The following is a 17,236-nucleotide window of genomic DNA, read 5'->3' on the forward strand; positions in this document are numbered from 1 at the left end:
GGTCTTAAGGCTGGCTGTGGAAGTGAGGTATCTAGACACCTAAGGCCCTCTTCACTTTGACCCCAGGCAGATACACCCCTGTCTGGGTATTCCAGTTAACTCTGCTTCTGCCTGGTTTCAGAGAACCCCCTCCCCATGCATTTGCCAACCCAGGGAACTTCCTGGGTGTTCCTTCAGCCCTCAAATTTGCAGGGAGAAGATTGCCTGGTCCTCTGGCCACCAAGGGAGGTCTTAAGTCAGCCCAGAAGGCTAGCAAGGCAGTGAGTGAGCCAGGGCAGAAGGTGAAGAGACTCTAAGTCGGTCAAGCAACTCATGCCCTGCTCAGCCTGCCTGCTCATTGGTGTGTGGGACCAACTACCCTGCCTGGTGCCCTAGAAACTCTCCCTCTGCCAAGGCGAACCCGATGTATTTTCATTTGACCTCAGAAGGTTTGAATCCTTCCCTGGCTGTCTTTTCTTGGCTAGGTCCCACCAGCCCTCCTGGAGCTATCCATCCCTTGTCACCAGGACCCCTGCAGTCTGGCACCTTGGGTACAGTCACAGCAGGTGCGGGGCTGGGGGTGGGGGTGGGGCCGGGAGGGAGGGGTGGGGTGGGTGGGGGGCAGGATTTGGAGAGGGTGTGACTCGAGCCAGGGAGGAGGGGCTAAATACATTCAAGAAGCCTGTTATAGCAGTTCTGTACTCCAGCACAGCAGAGAGCGCCGGGAGCCCGAGGGGAGCGCATCGGTGAGTCAGGCTGCACTGAGCCGAATCCAACAGGGGTGCAGCGCGGTGCGGCGGGCTGAGGTTGCTGGGCTCCTCGGGACGGTATGCGTGGATCTCTGTCTGGCGAGATCTTGTGGGTTGAAACGCAGCCCTGAAATAAGTGCCCGGAGTAGATGTAGGAACGCGAGTTCATGGGCAAGCAAGGGAGGCGAAGGGAGTGAGGGTCTTTCTAGTCGTGAAATTCGCTGTCCCAGGATATCTGGAAATCCCAAAGTCAACACTGGCGCCTGCAGAAATAGTACTGCCTTGCCTAAGCTCTCGGGCTAGAAGGGAACAGCGCTCAAGAGAGAGCCTGGAGAGAGGGATGCGCGTGCTGAGAGCGCGCTGGGGTGGCTGAGCAGTAGCCGGCGCAGCGGAGGGAGAGTGCTCAGCGCGCCGGCTGGGGAGTGCGCAGAGTCCCGAGAGTGCCACGCTGCCCCTGGGTAAGAGGACCTGCCGCCCAGGGCGCGCTAGACTCAATGCTTATCGCAGGGTTCAGAGTATAGGTTGTGGGTGCCAGGGGTTGATTCAGGGAGCTTGGGTTCCAAGTGCCGAGGTTCTGAGCACCAGAGCCCTCGGCGGGGCCTGCTGGGTATCTCAAGGCGTAGCCCCACTGCTTGGGTCACCCAGTACACTCAGCTGTCTGCTGCCAGGTGTGGCAGAGGCTGGCACCGGGCATGGGGAAGGGCAGCGGCCGCTCCTGGGTTCTGGCAGAGAAGCTGCAGCGGAGGGAGATAGAGGACTCTGGGGTCAGAGTGTTGCAACTTGAAGCCAACATAAACATGAGGTTTAGTTAGTTCGGTTGGATTACAATGTTCTTGTTTTCATAAAAACTTTCTGAGATTCTTAAGGAAGGTGTTTTTGGTTTGACCTTTTTCGTCAGGTTTACTTCAGAGATTTCAAGAAGCGCCTGCTTGCTAGGCTGGTTTTTCCAATTGTTCCAGGCTGAGAATTGTAGCAGTTTGAAGGATAATTTATGGGTGTTTCACGCATTCAAGTGTATTACAGCAAAGTCTTTTGGGTGCTGTGGGTATTAAGGGAAACTCAGTGCACGTTCTCAGCTGCAAACCAAGATACTGCTGTCCTGGGTGCTTCTGCCCCATCTGTCATGGGAGACCAGTGGAAACCTGGGGGGAGGGGGGGAGGCACTTGATGTATTGCCTGCTCTGCATCCATCCTCCTGACATACTCTCTCTGCCCATGCCAATTCACTGTCCCTGTAGTCGGGGCCAACTGAACCTTACCAGCTCATCTGGCATGGAGGGCCACGGTGAGCCCCCCCAACAACTTCTTCCCAGGGTCCCAAACTCCTGAAACTGTGTTATATCGGTCAGATAGGTCTGTACAGTTGGCCCCTGCCACCCTTCTGAAGTAACCGGTGTTACAGTCCCCAACCACATGAACCTTCTCTCTGCCGAGTCACGGGCCATATTAAGCCCAATGGGTTTCATCTGTTGATTAAGGCATGTGTCAGCCTGGTCATCTGAGTACTAATCATCATAGACAGTCTTCCCAGGGTTTGATAGGGGACAAGTATCTATAGGAGAGGATGGTCTGGGGGTTGAGGCCAGCACGGCTGGTACTGACATGCAGTAGACTTGAATGGCTCTTGTACTAGGCAGTTAAAGGAGGATGGTTTAATGATACATTCTCCTGTCCCTTCCCTATCATTTCCCCCAATATTTTAGGTAGGTGGAGAGAGAGAGGAGAGAGAGAGAGAGAGAGAGAGAGAGAGAAGCTTCCAAGGGAAGGTGATAAGAGGTAACACATATAGGAAGTCAGGGACTCTGGGGCATGGGGCACACGATTTGACAGAGCTATAGGAGTGACTCAGAGGGTTTTATAGCCAGCTGACATCACCATTATCCCTGGACAGCCATCCCAAGCAGCCCAGGCTCATCAGAAAGTCATTGGTTTAGGACAGTCACCCCTGCTGGTGACTCTCAATTGTTTACTTTGAACCTTTAGCAAGGAATGGGCTTTCACTTTCTCCTTTTATTCACCTCCCAACCCCCATGCCCTGAGGGCAGTGAGAGGAAGGGATGAGGCCTCATGCTCCATTCTCCTCCAGGGAGAACTCTGTGCCCAGACCAGAAAGGGGGCCCCAGCTGCCAACATCAGCAAGGAGACTAGGGCAGGGCAGGGCAGGGCTGGAGCCCCAGGGAAGTTTCTCATCGTTACTGAGATTCAGCTGATGAGAAAATCACACACTTCTAAAGGAGTACTGAGCCTGACAGCTGCTCACTTGTGGAGCACAGGGTCTCCGAGCTGCAGGGGAAACAGAGAATACAGCTACTGCTCTTCTTTGCTAGGAATGTAACCAAGCTGTGCCTAGACGCCACACAGCAGTAAGAGACTGAGCCAGAGTCCCGGCCATTTGCCTTCTCCTAATAAGAACACCCAGGCACCTCAGTATCCAGAGCAGGCCATCCACAGACAGGAAGTAGAAGGTTTGCTGAGAAGTCAGGTCATCTGAGAAGCATAAGACCCGTGTTTCCAGAAAGTGTCTCTTTTCTTTCTCTAACTGGCACTTTTCATATCTTATACACTGCTGCTCTCTCTAGTTCTCTCTCTCTCTCTCTCTCTCTCTCTCTCTCTCTCTCTCTCTCTCAAGCTTAGCCAGTTCTAAGATTAACCATGAGGGGCTTTGTGTTGTGTCATAGTGACGTCAGCCAGATAAATAAAGAGGAACCCAAACCCGTCCTAACCATTTCCTGCGATGTTTGCTTCTTGACAGTGGGGATATGGTTATGCTTATGATTCCTGATACCAAATTGTGAGATGTAGATAACTCTAAGACTAATGTTCAAAATAGAGAAATCGAGGCTTTGGAATCACTGGCCTTCCAACAGGGAGTGCATAACGTGGCAATGTTTCATTTTCAGCCAAGGGAATAGTCCTTCAGTCACAAGGTTTAGACAGTACTGGAAAAATGAGAATTCACTATAGAGGCTTGGGGCATAGTTGCTTGGGGCTATTGTGTTTTCTTTACTCTTCTGTGGACAATATAATGCTTTTTTGAGGAATTTATGTAGACTGTTGGCCTTAGACTGTAGGGAGAATCAAATTTAAAGATGGAGATCGGTTTCTTGGTTAATTTTTCCTGTATTTTGAGCAACCTTCCAATGGTAGTTTTTAAGTTGTAAGAAAGGGAAGGCAACAGTCTATGACTATGAGCAAGTCATTAACCTCATGAAATCTGAGTGATGTACTGCATGGTGCCACTTGTCAATGGAGCCATTGACACATCAGGGCCATTCTTGGTTAAGTGTAACCACTCTACACACACAGGAAGTTCAGTGTCCCTGCCTTACCTTCTAAATGTCAGAAGTCACGATGTCATCTGAGTTTGCCTCCATGTATAAATGGTGCTTACAGTTAAGAATGTAACTTGGGAATGGAAAAAAACCACGCCCTTCTGTTGAGGCTTCTATGATATCGTCATAGGATTGGGACTTCAGCAGCCCCAGTCATTGTCCTCTGAATAGCTGCGTATCAGACTTAGTGCCTCCATCAAAAGGAGCCTCAGTGTTATGACCCTGCCAGGTGTCACCCTCTGCTTTCTGTGACTGAAATTTCACTGAAAATGACCCAGAAGAAAAGCAGAAAGAGTGGAGGAAAGATAGGGATATCAGAACAGGGTATCTCCCCTGCCACCCATATGCTGTTGAAAGCACAGGCAGAGAGAGATCCCAACACTGAAGAAAATCTTTCCTTGTTAAAGAAGTTATACTTTGGCAGTAGGAGGTGCCCTTCCTAAAGCAGGAAGCCTTCTACTCTCAACCCTGACAACATGTAATTCAACGTGAGTACATGCTGATCACCTGCCCTGACAACTAGTAATACAATATGAGCACATGTTGATCGCCAATGAATAAAACTTGCCACGCTGTGAGGGCAAGGAGAATAAAAAATTGCCATCTGAAGAATAAGCTAGGGATGCTGCATGAAAGAGATGCTGCTAGAGGCACTGGTGACAATCTCAAATAGAACAGCTCACATTATCCTCACCTCTGCCCCAAGGTTTCAATTGGGGACAAAAACAAAGTAGAACCCCTTGTTTATTTATAGTTCAAATGGATAAGAAGAGCATTTCTGGGGGATATATTGGAACACAATTTTCCTACTTATCCAAAACTTAGTAGAAATAGAAGAGTAAATTAATGTGCTTAGATTTTTTAGTTGGTTCTTAATGAGATCAAATGGAAAAGAGAAGGACCGGTTGATGAAGCGCTTGCTGTGCGAGCATGAGGACCAAGCGTCAACTCTCCAGTGCCCATCTCAAAGCCAGGTGTGGTTACGTGAGCCTGAGTTCTAGCGCCACGGAGGCAGGACCAAGTGCATCCTTGGGACTTGCCGTGACTTAGTCTAGCCAGATGGGTGACCTCCAGGCTCGGTGAGACACCCTGTTTCAAAAAAGTAAGCTGTCCGTGAGGACTACCGAGAACTCAAGAACAACGGCAATAGGTTTTTCATCCTACTGCACGTACTGGCTTTGTGGGAGCCTAGGCAGTTTGGATGCTCACCTTACTAGACCTGGATGGAGGTGGGTGGTCCTTGGACTTCCCAGAGGGCAGGGAACCCTGATTGCTCTTTGGGCTGAGGAGGGAGCAGGACTTGATTGGGGGAGGGGGAGGGAAATGGGAAGCGGTGGCGGGGAAGAGACAGAAATCTTTAATAAATAAATAAATTTAAAAAAAAAGTAAGCTGAAGAGGGAAGAGGAAAACACTGCACATGCGTTTGCATGTGCGCGTGTGCTCACACGCTTGAACGCGCACACACACACACATACACACGGGGTGGTGGGGCATGGGCTATTTAAAGGACGACAAATGAGGCTAAGGCTAAGCTGATGATGACATCTGCCAGGTAGGACTAGCTACAATGCTTCCTGAGTTGCCCAAGAGTCTGGCAGACCTTTTGCACGTGCAGCAAGTCTTTTTATGGGTAGGGGTGTGAGTCAGAGGCAGACAGTCAGGACTTCCGTGAAAAGCGAGCAGCCTGAGAAGCTTTGGCACGGCCCGGGTGCCTTTTTGCAGGTGGAATCTGGATGAGTGGCTGAATCTGGCTATGAAGTCGACTGGAATGCTCAGCCCAGGTTTGGCTCCGAAGCTACCCCATGCTGGGCAGTTACAACCCACTGCTACTGGAATAGTTTCCCAGTAACCACAAGGTATTTTGCTATCTTGGAGGCTATTATAGAAGGCACATAGTCTCTGCTCACCCCTAAGCCGTCGAAAGGGGAGAGAGCATTCATGCAAGGCCACAGCCGAGTTTTCCTGTTTCCTTTGGCTGTTCCTTCAGTAGTGAGGGTTGTTGCTCTCCCGGCTGTTCCTAAGAAAGCTCAGAGACAACAGTCCCTCCTGGAAGAGGCGAGAACTCAGCCTGCCCATATTAGAGAAGGGGGAAGTGTCACATCAGACCTGTGGTTTACAGCCAACTCTGTGGCTTCAGCATCGTTACTCATGAAGTGACTTGCAGCTCTTTCCCTGCTCAGACTGGTGAAATGATACCCCATTTTTGGATCTGAGTCGACCTGGCTCAGACGCCAGCAGACGGAGGTACTGCCTCATCCTTATGAATAACCTTGAGTTAAATCCTCCATGGCACGTGGGAGATGCCAGGAAGGACAGGTTCCCTCTGCATTATGATCGTGAGTTTTAAAAAAATACAATTATACACACACACACACACACACACACACACACACACACACACTGAGAGAAGGAAGACATCATACTGTTTTCTCATTACCTGAAAGATGCTCAGCTAATTAATCAGAAAAGGAGGCATCCCTCTATGGAGAGCAGAGGACCAGTTTCCTCCCCTTCCTGTGTACAAAGTAGACATCACTGTGGTCTGGCTGCTATGCCCAGCTTGGTTTGTGTGGCTGGAACACCAAAGAGCCTGGCACAACAGGAGCTTCCCTGGCTAAAGCTCTTTCTCCACGTGGAGGGTGAGGAGAGTCTGGATTGTAGGGGCTAACCTCCCTCTGTGGTGCCTTCATCTGGAGTAGGTCAGCATCACGTGTGAGCTTCATGTGTCTCTGTCTATAGAACACTTTGCTGGGTTCGGGGACAAGAAATCGTTTGATGGCCTTGAAGTCTCCTCCAGGCATTTACTCGTTTGTGTGATTGGGTTTGAAAAGACCCGTGTGTAATTAACATTCTCACTTGGATGAGATTCCAGCCAAACATTTCATCTTCTGAGTTCTGTCTTCCTCATCGTATCTGAGCAAAAAGAGGCCAATAGATATTTGTCTGGAATTTTCTTTTGGAGCCAAACGCTCTTCAGACTTTACTGCCAGAAAACATTAGACTGTTCTCTTGAAATAAGGCCTCTCTTGAGAATCGCCATGTTTCCTGGTAGTTTTACGGGTGCTTTGGTTCCCTTCACTGCCTAACAACCCCTCTGCATGTCTAAGATTGTAAGTACCTCGTCACAGTTACAGGGAGAATAAGAAAAGATAAGGCATCTGAGTGCAAGCTCTCAGACGTAGGCAGCTGCTGCCTCCACGGTTAGCATTTGATTTCATTCTTTCAACTGGCCTTTTAAAAGACGATGCTCCTCTCAGTGGGGCACTGTGGGGGACATGTGACAAACACGTAATTGTGTAACACGGATCGAGTGAAAACTTGCTCCTGAGGCTCACCAGTTCATACACCAGCCCACAGTGGACTAGGAGCCACCGAAAACTAAAGCCGCACGCCCCATTGTGAGGGGATAGGCCTACTATCTTTCAGGATTGTAGGTCCAGTGCAGCCAAAATTTACAATTGTTTGAATAATCAAAACTAAGTTTGAATGTATCATTTTGTCAAAATGTCCCCATGAAGTGCCGTGCTCCTTACCTTTCTGTTGCTGTGATAGAACACCATCCAAGATAACGTAGAGAAGCGTTTGTGTGGTTTATGGTTCCAGGGGGTGGGAGTCTATTGCAATAGAGGCAGCAGGCGTGGCAGCTGCAGGTGAAAGCTTACAGCTCCACCAGCAAGCAGAAAACAGAGAGAACAAACCGGGATTGGCGTGTGGTTCTTAAACATCGAAACCCATCCCTAGTGACATATTCTTCCAGCAAGGCCAAATCTTCTAAACTGACCCAAACAGCATCATCACCAGGGGACCAAGTAAACAAACCTCTGAGCCTATGGGGACATTCTCCTTCAAGCTGCCACACTGGGCCTTCTGGCATAGGCCTGTCATTTCTGAACTACTAGAACCAAAGACTCAAGGCCTGCGTGGGTACAGAGTGAACTTAAGGCCAGCCTGGGCAACATAGTGAAACCTTTACTCAAAGTAAACTGTAAAGGCGGATCAGAGGTCAGCGGCAGGCCTGAGGCTCAGTCTCCAGTCCTAGGGGATAAAGTAAATCCTGGTGGCTCAAACAAAATCTGTGAGAAAGCTCTTAATCTTTTGTTCCAAACTCTCACTTTCGGAGTAGTTACCATCTCCCAAAGGAGTAAGAATTGAGTGGTCCTAAGCTCTAAATGGAGAGGAGGTAAAGGGCCAGGAGATCCTGGAAGTCTCGGGAAGGGGGGTTATGGGGTTTTATGGAAATCAAGAGTCAAAATCCATTAGAATGGGCTTTGTATTGTTCCAACTTCTCTGAGTTCTGCTCAGTGAGCCTCGGTTCTCTCATCTGTGAGAAGGGGGCAGAGTACTAGCTGCAGAGGGCAGACACCGGCTAGGAAGCCCTAGCAACAAAGCCTGTGACACCAACTCTTTCTGTTGATGCTTGTGTGGGGAAAGCTATTAGAAGCTGAGGTGGTAAGAAGGCAGGGCTGGATTGACTCCCATGGGTCCCTCTCAGAATCCAGCATTCAGCTAGCTGCTTTTCCGGGACCCAGGCTGCCCTACCTCGTCTGATCCCTAAAAGCACAAGAGCTAGGTATAGGCTCTCTGGTCCTTTCCTGCTTCTCTCTAGGGCCTGTGGCTGCTTGTCCAACACCCTCATCAGAATCCCACCCCTTAAAAGCCAAGCCATCGCAGGAAAAGAAAAATATATGTGTGTGTGTGTGTGTGTGTGTGTGTGTGTATGTGTGTAGTATACTAAGTTAAAAGTTGTGCCCAGGAGTCTGTACAGACATGCACAGAAAATATTCAAGGAATTCTTAGGAATAAAAAAAAATTCACAAATCTGGATTTTTGCATGAGGACATCACAGGAACATGTTTTCTCAATTACTGTGCACATTTCTTAGAGTGAAGTCACCAGTCCCCAGCTCATCGGGCTTGACTTGCGCACAGCCACACCTGACCTGGAGTTCACTTTCCATGACTTAATCTGATTTAGCCATCCCAGCCACTGCCCCTCAGCATCAGATAGAATCACCCCCAAATCCTAAAGCAGGGTGGCACACACCCCTAAAAACAACACAACGTCAGATGCTGAGAGTGGAGAGAGACGATTCTGCTCTTGCCATGAAAGGCCAGAGTCCCACAAGCCCTGTCCTTTTCTTGTCCCTTAGCATGTATTATTAGCTGGTGACTACACGTGGCCTCATGGAGCAGATGAATTCTTTAGTTTCTGAAAGCAGAGGAAATGGTCTCTTTTGTAGAAAAGCATGCATCAAACCGCCTAAAATATCACCCGCTGGAGCCTGCGATCAGCAATTGTGTCCTCTGGATGGTTTCCTGGGCTGACTCTTTGCCAACGCAGTGGCTTGGTCAGATAGTTCTAATTTCTGAGATAGCTTATCAATGATGTCCCCTTGGCAGAAGGATAATCAGAGTACACAATTAGGAGTGTGCTCAGTGCAAGACCCTGCTCGCGCCCACGGGGACCAGCAGAAGGCCGAGGAAGACTTCAGACCAGCTGTGTAGAGGAAGGAGAATGCTTTCCAAAATCCAGAGTGAGACCCGTTGGGAGACTTGGAGATGATTTTAATTGTACCATTCTCAGTAATGTGAAGGGAGATAGGGAGAGAAGAAAGGGGGAGAGGGAAAGAAAGGGAAAGAGAGAGAGAAGAAGGCAGGGAGGAAGGATGGATAGATAGATCTGGGTGAAAGATTTTAAAAGCAATACACATTGGGAGTAGCACTGAAATCTTGTTTGCAGTTGTCAGTTTCTGTACATGTGGAAGTGTTCCCATTGGCTAATAATGGGAAACGTTTTCTACTCAAACTATGAGCTATAGTTTTTTAAAAAAGAAAAGCATTGAAAGTCATTGGCACAGAAGACAGTGTTAGACTGTTATAGAAAAGAGAGGGGCGCTGAAGCAGACAGCTTTGGGGTTCAAATGGAGCTCATCGTGTGGTCTTGGGTAACCTTGCTTCTCTAAGTGCTGGTGTCTTCTGTAAGGTCGAATGATTGCGCTGTCACAGAGACGCTGCATAGGTTAGGACGAAAGCAAACGAAGCACTTGGTGCTGTGCTTGCCCCTGGCGAGGTGGGGGCTTCTGTGGCTCCGCTCTCATCTGCTTTCCCCTTCATCCTCTCCTTTGTCTCCTCTCCTCCTTCCCTCCATCTTCTTGCATCACCTCTTCTATCTTTTCCTTGGTCTTCTGCCTTGTGACCCCTCATCTTCATCAGAGCTGTGATGCCTTTCTACCTGAGGTTTGCATTTGCTCTGCAAACCCAGCAAAGAAGCAGCAAGGATGACCTCACTTCCTGCCCCGCTCCCCCATTTCACATGTGCAGAGCCATCTTACTTGGACGCTGTTCCCCTAAATGTGACCGTGATAGTGACCATGCGAGAGATGCCAGGCACCTGTCTCGGTCACTGGTAAGGGTCAGAGGGATGCTATGGCCTTTCCTAGTCCTGTCACTTTGGTCCTGGTGGGGGAGCAGTGACTTTGGAGAGAGCTTCTCTTCTTACAAAGATCATCCTTCACTTCAGTATATATATTTAAAAGATAACAGGGCTGAAACACCATTGCAATTTTGGCAGTTGTCAAATTTCTAAAGAAATCCCTGACTAGGCCAGAGGGCTGAAGATTTTCTCATGACTCTCTTGGAGCGTTTAAGTTTCTTTCCTAATAAAAGCAGCTGGAAGGTCAATGTGGACACTGGAGGTGACAGCTTCAGGTAAGACAAACCTAACTTTGCCCTCAGCACAACCAGCAGTTGATCCTTGACCCTGGCTGCTTGGGTCCTCAGCAGAGGGCACTGGAGAAAGTGACCCCAATGGTTATTGGACTCTTGAGCCAGGAAGGTGACTGTCCCAATTTCCTTGAGAGCCTGGTAGCTATGGCCCTGAGGGCAGATCAGTGATGACAGCCTGCCTGGCTCTTTGTTTGTTGAAGCCTTGCTCCCCTCATTTGGCTCCCTCTCTTTGCTCCCCCGGGGCTCATTCCAGCTCTTCTAGTGAAATGCTCTTCCTCTAGGCAGTTTTCACCACGAAGACTCAAGGGGAATTATTTGTGACATCTCCTCAAAGACAGCATTCCTGTCCAGACCAGACACCGACTCCTTCCAAACAGTTTGAGTTTGCAGGACAGTCAGGCAGGAAGGAAACTGATCTGGTCCTCAGGGTAATTTGGGGTTCCATCAGGGTACCCAACTCCTTTCTTCCCATCAGTCCCTGCAGAACTAATGACTCTAGCAGGTACATTTTCAGTGAGAGTCAGAGCGAAAGACAGACAGACACTTGTCCCATCAGACCCAGGCCCACCCCCAGCAGGTGGATAATACGGAGCTGAGCTTCCAGGAGTTGGAGTGGAGTGGGGCAGGCTGGAGAGAAGAGTTTCAACTCTTTGCTGCTACACAAGGGGAAGCAAATGCCAGCTGACTTCTGAGCCACAAGGAGGAAAGAAAAGGTGTCTAAAACTCGCCATGACAAATGGAATCACTTGTCCCAGAAATGATATGCAGCCGAGAATGAAACAAATTACCTTTCTTTTTGATCTGGATTCAAGGGTGTTGTTTCTGAGCCATCCACAGCAAAAGTGAAAACACTTGGCAACGCTTTCCATGGCCCCTTTGAAGACGTCAGATGCCAAAGCCCAACTCTGGATTTTATGCCCATGCGTCAGCATCCCTGGATCTTGGAAATGAAAGAAAAATATGCTAGGAGTGGGTTATTTTCTTTTCATTTTCACTTTTTTTAAATGTCCTTGATTTTGAATTTTTCCAAAAAAGAGCAAGATGTGTCAGGAAGCATGGATCCAACAAAGAAGCAAATATGTCTCAAAAATTTCTTTATCTAGTGTCTTTGTTATGGGGAAAAAAGTAATTTTAAGTCACCATGGTATACAGAATGCTCACTTACTGGTCCTTCCAACTCTGTTGATGATTTCCAATTGTAGAATTACGTACAATGGTAGAGTTTTGACCTGCATCGTGGGTGCTAGGGGAAAGTCAGCAAGCCTGCCCACAGCATCTTCTTTATGAGTTTGGAAAGATTTTACATGAGGAAGAAAATTTCCAATATAATTTGAGTTTGGTGACACATTTAAGAGATTAGAGGTTAACGCACATTCATTTTTGTAAACAATCTGTTCTTATAATATACCATCTAAACTGGGCAAACCTCTGAACTCTCTGAGCCTGTTTCTTAATCCATGGGATGAAGATAGTATTCACTAGCAGTCCCAGGGCTTATGGATTTACAAAACACCCAAGTTACAGCCACAGAGGCCAGAGGTGAAGGCCTGGATGGGGCAAGTGGGAATCCAGGGGACAATTGCCTCTGTTCGTGGTTGGGTGTCACTAACCACACATGAGCCACTGTCTACCTCAACAGCAGGAGCAGGTGCGGAAGCACCCCCAGAAACTTGGGAAGTAGTGGGGTGTTCTGGCAATGGTTGCGCTGGGAATTAAGCAGGCCCTGGGAAACAGTTCGAGAGCCCTAAGGAAAAGGCCAAAAGAAGGAACCAGAGTTTTCAGGTTCTAGTTCCAGGGGTGGGGCTTGACATGCCCGTGATGGACATACATGGCTGTAGCTGCCTGCTCGTCAGTGTTCCCACATATCAGTGAGGCTACTAGCACACCCTCCTTCATGTAAGGGTCAAGAGAGACAGCTGTCAGTCACCTGCTGTCCCGCAGCACGGGTCCTGTGCCTCCAGTGGTGTCACACGGATGCAGAACAAAGATGAGTCTGAGGAATTCCCTGAGGACCTGGTGGCCTGGCTGAGGACATCTTGAGGCAGATGTGACCATGGTTCCAGGATGACCTGGAGACACTGTTGTTCCTCATCCTTCATGGGTCTCCGCCTGTGTCTCCTTTCTGCCTTCTCTGTCTCTTTCTGACCTCTAAATGTAAGTCCCTGGAGCTTGCTTCAAAATCCTCTTTATTTTCCAGATCATTCTCTTCCAGGATGATGTCATTCCTGCCCATCATTAAACACGACCTAAGATCCTGGATGTCTGTTTCCGCTCTGGACCTCTCCCCTGGGCCCTAGGCTCTTCTACTCTACAGGCACAACCAGTTGGCTAGCCAATGGACATCTCAAACTTAACATTTTTGACTCCTCCCAAACCACTTCCCTAATCTTATTCTCTTCCCACAGAATAATGTAGAAATTGTCCCCAATTCTATTTTGTTCTTCGCTGCTGTTCCTATCCTAGTCTCGCTGGGTCACCCTCACGGTCCAGCCACTTCCTGCCACTGCTGCTGCCAATTTAGCCTGAGCCGCCACTGCCGCTCAGCCCCAGTAGCTCCCCTGTTGCTCTTGCTCCCCTGAATACAGCATTTTTACCCAGAAACAGCCAGCACAGCGCCTTGCAGGTGGAAATCCTGCTGCGGTCTTTTTTCAGCCTCCAATTGCTCTCCATATACACAGACTAAAATCCGCACGCTTGGTGCACACCTGCAATTCCCGAATTTGGGAGGTGAGGTGGAGGCAGGAGAGTCAGGGGTTCAAGGTCATCCTTGCACCTGGGCTACGTGACCTTGTCATCTTCGCCAGGAACTTATCACAGCGCTCCTTCTCCAGAGCTCATCTTCCTCCTGCGGGAACATTTGAGAATACTTGGAAACGGTCTGGGTTTTCACAAAATAGGGAAAATACTGCATCCAGTGGGTAAAGACCAGAGGCAGAGCTAAATACTCACGGGACCAGTGCACAGGACAGTCCCCCAAAATAAAGGAGGGTCTGGCTCCAAATGCCTGTGATGCTTGTGGGAAGAATGGTGTCTTAAATGAGCCGGACTGACTAACCCCAGCAGCTCCTGTCTCTCCTGCCTTTACGTGCCACGCCACGATGATCATGCTGTGACCTAATGTACCGTGCACAGCCATCTCAGGAGCCTGGCAGGTGCTGTTTCTCCCAGTCAGATCATTCATACCCACTCGTCTGTGTTGTACGAGTTCTAATTGGTCTTAATAATAAAAACCCAAAACCAGATATTGGGGTAAATGCTGAAAGATCAGAAAGACAAAGAAGCAAGCCACAGCCAACTCTCACCTTGCTAACTCCTCCGCCAAAAAAGGGCCAAACTCCTGTCTCCTGCTTTATACGTCTCTCGCTGTCCAGCCATACCACTTCCTGTCTGTCTGCACAGACCTCCAGCTCTCTGTGGTTAACTAGTGGCTAGCTCTGCCCTCTGGTCTTCCCAGAAGCTTTATTTCTTAGAGAACAAATAGGATAGCACCCCGTCTCTGTGTATGGCTAACTTCGCTCATCACTCTGGTTTGCCTAGACGGCACCTGCTAACTACTCTAATCTGAGTCTCCACCCCACCAAATGCGGCCACTTCCATCTGCCATCTGCTTTGTTTATTTCACGGCGCTCTTAGGATGTATTTCCTTCTTTTACTGCTTCTTCCAAAGGAGTAGAGAATGAGGTCTGGCATTGGCTGTGTTCGTCAAAGTGTTCATCACATGGTAGGACCTCAAAAAGTATTTGCCAGATGAGTTTAGCAAATAATTGATAAGCATGACACAGCTGTGGCTTACTGTAGGTCAGAAAAGGAGGCAATTAGTGACCTCCAGCTGTTTGAAGAGGTGGCCATAATCTACAATGCAAGTTCTTGGGTCATCTTTCCTTCAGATGCAATGTCCTAAAATGGAAAGGACTTGACAGCCATTTCCCTCTCAGATACCTATGTGCCTGTGGGCAGCTCTCTTATGGAAACAGCTGTGGACTTGAATCTTCCAAAGGCTACAGAGCTAATCTGGAGGCGGAGGGCACCTGACATTCTTGGAGAGAGGTCTCTGGAAATGGGTGGGGGCAAATCAGAACCAACAGGAACAATATCACCTCTGGGTGATTAGGAGAGAGGGAAGGGAGGGCCCTGAAAGAGCCTCTGCTCCATTGTTCCAAGATCACAGAAAGGATGGAGGTGTTTCTGGTACCCGAGGTGCAGGGGGTCAAACAAAGGAGATGGGTTGGAGCTGAGACACTAAGAAGATAGAGGAGGAGAGGGTGTCCAGGCAGAGAACTGGGCTGTACGGTCACACTGTGACTAGGGAATCGGTAACACATGGTATCATATGGAAAGCAGTTCCAAATGCTTAGACCCCCTGTCCGACACTTGTGCTTGAGTGTGGCAGTTGTTATAGTTACACCACGTGGGGTGGTAGTAGACCTTGTCAGTGGTGGATAGAGTGCCCCCCCCCGTCTAGGTCAACTTCCTGACCTATTTCCCAGTGATGACACTTGACGAAGATGAAGTTAAAAGTGAATTGATCAAGCTTGCATATCCAAGGCCCCAAATTCCAGGGAATGCAAATTCCAGGATTGGCAGTTAGTCCAGTCCCCATTGAAGAGGGATGCTAACCTTGGGCACATGGCACCAGCCATCCCAAAATCTTATCCAAGAGATTGTGTGGTCTATGCTTGCAGGGCCACCTCAGGACACATACTCATGACTGGTTCACTTTCCTGCCCGGATACTTCTGAGCAGATGACTGTGTGGGATTAGCTGGCCAACACCTCATTTTATTGGTCTATTAATGCAGATTTAAAGTAACACACCTCAGATGGAGACTGCTTACTCCAACTTACCCAAAATATTATTATGAAAATTTACAAGGTCTAAAGAGTGATATAATGGTGATGAAATTCAGATGTGTTGGAAGACTCATGTCTAATTTAGCCCTGACTCAGTCCATAGAAATATGGATTTTTCCCGCAGACATGGTCTCATAGTTGCCTGGGCCTTGTGAGCCTTGCAGGGCTGGACAATGAGGTTGTCTGTCACTCTCAGGCTCAAAGGTACAGTTCCCTCCCAACCCCCGCTTAGGAGAACTATCCATCTCTGCTTCCCCAAAGCCTGATGCATTACTGTGGCTTCTCATTCATGAGAACCCATCTGCCAGCTTGTCGCTTGGCCATCTCCTTCTTGGCGCACGCAGGATTGAGGCTCTCAAACTTCTCCATCCACTACAACCTCTGAGCCTCCATTCATCCTAGGAACGAATGTAGCTAACAAAGGCTCAGAGTGACACCGCATACCCCAGGGGTACACGCCGTGAACAACTGCCACATTCTCACCATTGGGAAAGGCAGCAAGCCATTCCCTGACAGGGCAGCCAGCAGGCCCATATTAGTTTCCTTTCTCCCTGCGTAACCTTAAATGAATTATATAAACTCCTCGAATCTCATTTCCTGAGCTGTGGAAGTGCATTAATCACAAGACTTCCCGTATAAGATGATTAAAGGAGAGAGGGCATGCAACACACAACCTGGTACTTGGCTCCTAAAAGTTGTTCAACAAATGGCTGCCTTCCTCATTACATTTGTTAACTCTCAGGAAGTGAAAGGCAGACGTCAGTCAGCCACTCCTGAAAAGACTTTGGAGCTGGAAGTGTTTTTAAAGCAAAGGAGATGAACGGGATGGGAAGACATCCCCAAACGAGGGTTGTAGGCTTGTGCCCGTGTTTCAACACGCGACTTGATGGTCCTTTGTGGGGTAAGCCTCAGTTACGCCATCTGTAAGATGGGCATCATGATATCTCCGTGATGAATAAGGACGCGATGTTTATAAAATGGTTGACACAGTATACTAGCCTCAACGAGCAGCCTCTCTCATCCTTGCCACTGTTAGTACGCCCAAGCCCTCAGCCACCGCTTTACCCAGACCCAGCGTGTAGGTAGACGATGCAGCCTGTACTCCATGAGTCTCTTCTTTCACAGTGTTTTAGTCACCTAAATCCTCATAGAGTTACAGAGTCACCTATAACTATAAACCACCTGTCTCAGGTGACTTTGTCCCATGGAACAACAATGTCATGCCCTAAAGCGTTTTCCCTTTCTTTTGAAGTTGACCTCCTAGCCCTCAACCCCCATTCCTCGGTGGGCACAAAAGCATGGTAGCTATACCCTCTGAAGAAAGTTTAATTCAGCAACCAGGCTATATCTTTTGTCCCTGGCCCTGCCAGGGAGTGCTAGACCAGGACAGAGAAGGAATTCTGGTCGTCCACCTTCCTGGGACATAGAAATAAATCATGGAGATTCTCATTTCATAAGAAAGCTACCAAAACAAATGTGAGGGCATTTTTGCCTATGTTCTGAAAGCAAATATTAAAATATAGGCAGAGGCAGGCGGATCTCTGTGAGTTCGAGGCCAGCCTGGTCTACAAGAGCTAGTTCCAGGACAGGATCCAAAGCT

The 17,236-nt window shown here is 48.6% G+C and overlaps 1 protein-coding gene across 2 annotated transcripts in view; it reads left to right on the forward strand.

Moving 5' to 3' along the window:
- Nucleotides 1-615: 615 nt before the first annotated feature.
- The window catches only part of Ngf (nerve growth factor), a 52,331-nt gene continuing 35,710 nt past the window's right edge, over nt 616-17,236 (forward strand). The window contains exon 1 of one of the 2 annotated variants that reach the window (XM_041638198.1): nt 616-725. The gene's annotated coding sequence lies outside the window, so the exon portion shown is untranslated. Of the gene's footprint in view, nt 726-1,109; nt 1,187-17,236 lie in introns of those variants that run through there. The other variant, XM_041638199.1, reaches the window with a different exon arrangement.

The sequence above is a fragment of the Microtus oregoni genome, unplaced genomic scaffold (assembly GCF_018167655.1).
Source record: "Microtus oregoni isolate MIOR12 unplaced genomic scaffold, Mior012 000054F_ref0000373, whole genome shotgun sequence".
Classification (NCBI taxonomy): Eukaryota; Metazoa; Chordata; class Mammalia; order Rodentia; family Cricetidae; genus Microtus; species Microtus oregoni.